A 2,500-nucleotide genomic window follows, 5' to 3' on the forward strand; every position below is an offset into this window, starting at 1 on the left:
TATGAATTGAGCGGTGGTCCAGAAACCGTGTCATAATCACGTCTCTCTGACGTCACACTTTCCATCGAATCGTGGTTAAGATGGAGAGGATTCTTGGGCGTGACGGTTTTCTAAATTGTTTTTTTTTTTTTACCTGAGTGACTTTATTTTTTATCTCTCTCTCTCTCTCTCTCTCTCTCTCTCTCTCTCTCTCTCTCTCTCTCTCTCTCTCTCTCTCTTAAATGGAGTCTCTGCCTATGGACTAAAAAAGACTTTGAGACTTAAAATCCTTGCTACACACTCTCTCTCTCTCTCTCTCTCTCTCTCTCTCTCTCTCTCTCTCTCTCTCTCTCTCTCTCTCTCTCTCTCTCTCTCAAATGGAGTCTCTGCCTATGGACTAAAAAAGACTTTGAGACTTTAAAATTCTTGCTACTCTCTCTCTCTCTCTCTCTCTCTCCTCTCTCTCTCTCTCTCTCTCTCTCTCTCTCTCTCTCTCTCTCTCTCTCGCTATTCATATAAAAAAACAAGAAACTGTCTCGTTTTTATTGATGTAAAAGACAGGGGAACTGTTAATCGAATGTCCTTTTCTAGCCCAGAACCGAAGGAAACTAGACATTAAGGCAAAGTGGTAAGGGAGGTGTGACTTCAGCATACAAGCAGGAGGAAGCAAAGTCCAAAATTTCGTTAAAAAATAGGTTAATTTAATCATTTAAATTATAATGAACAAATGTTAATACAGATTTAAAATAGAGTGAAAGGTAACATTGGTAAAAAAATAGATTTGAAAGTATTTTCAATAGAAAAAATTCTTGGTAATATTTAATGGGCGAAACGAAATAGTGAAAGATGGACATAAATTGTGGTAATTACAGTAGAGGCACCGAATTGGAGAAAACGTGAGTCATAATAATTTTGGGAGAGGTAGAAAGGCACTGGACCACGTGAACCATTGCTCAAGAATCATTTGAACTTTGGCGAAGAAAAGTGCAAATTTTTTTTTTTTTTTTTTTTTTTTTTTTTTTTTAATAACAGCAAGTATGAGGAACGCAGAAGAAGATGAATGTAGCAAAAATGAAAATGTTTAGATTGATGTCAGGAGTAACAAAGAAGGATAGGATTTGTTCAGGGGCTATTTTCCACTTTGTAAAGGTAGAAGTGACTCTTTAGCCATGGTAATCAGCTCTTCTAGGAGAAGAACACTCCAAAATCAAACCATTATTCTCTAGTCTAGTATAGTGATAGTAGTGATGTGGGTAAAATTAGTAATAATAGTATATATAATATATAAACTACAAATTCATAAAACTGTGGTAACATAGCAAGTCTCTCTCTCTCTCTCTCTCTCTCTCTCTCTCTCTCTCTCTCTCTCTCTCTACTCTCTCTCTCTCTCTCTCTCTCTCTCTGCTTATATATATATAGATTATATATATGTATATATTTTTATATTTATATATATTTATATTTATATATATATATATTTATATGTATATATATATATATATATATATATATATATATATATATATATATATATATATATATATATTATATATATATCTTCTCACGCACTCAGCTCTCCCCGCCCTCGGGTAGAAGGAGGAGAGGTAATAGTCATACCCAGGTGATAGGGGGGTTCCGTTTGCGTATGTGTGCATATCTAAATATGACGCCGTCATTATTGACGGGTCACGTATGATAGTAAGTAAATATAAAGTCATATTATTCGCATGAGTCATCAACTATAAAAAAGCATTACCTTTTCTTATATACTAAATTTTATCATAGACGAGATAGCAAGTTTTTCACTTTCCATTCACAGCAAGTTTTTACTTCGCTTTTTTTCGTGGATCCTCTCTCTCTCTCTCTCTCTCTCTCTCTCTCTCTCTCTCTCTCTCTCTCTCTCTCTCTCTCTCTCTCTCTCTCTCTCTCTCTCTTCTTTTCCACATTCTTGTTTTTTTAGGGGTTGTTACTTAACAACTTTTTGCTCTTGCAATTATGGGTTCGTTCTCCGTTTTTATTTCACTTTGTGTTTTTCACTTCGTTTCAATGATATGGTATATGCTCAATGTTTTGGTCTATAGTTTTCACATTTCTTTTGTGATTGCATCCTTATGTATACTGTATCTATCTATCTATATATATATATATATATATATATATATATATATATATATATATATATATATATTTATATATATATATATATATATATATATATATATATATATATATATATAGAGAGAGAGAGAGAGAGAGAGAGAGAGAGAGAGAGAGAGAGAGAGAGAGAGAGAGAGAGAGAGAGAGAGAGAGAGAGTGTGTACGTATATATATTTATGTTTGTGTGCGTGTCTGTAAGCGTTTACAGATACAGCTCAGATTATATATATATATATATATATATATATATATATATATATATATATATATATATATATATATATATATACACACATATATATATATATATATACATATATATATACAGTATATATATACGTGTGTATGTATATATACATATATA

General features: G+C 32.3%; 1 protein-coding gene across 1 annotated transcript in view; it reads left to right on the forward strand.

The window, feature by feature from the left end:
• LOC137634562 (glucose dehydrogenase [FAD, quinone]-like) overlaps positions 1-2,500 on the forward strand; it is a 98,240-nt gene that overhangs the window by 18,544 nt on the left and 77,196 nt on the right.

This window comes from Palaemon carinicauda, chromosome 44 (assembly GCF_036898095.1).
Source record: "Palaemon carinicauda isolate YSFRI2023 chromosome 44, ASM3689809v2, whole genome shotgun sequence".
Classification (NCBI taxonomy): Eukaryota; Metazoa; Arthropoda; class Malacostraca; order Decapoda; family Palaemonidae; genus Palaemon; species Palaemon carinicauda.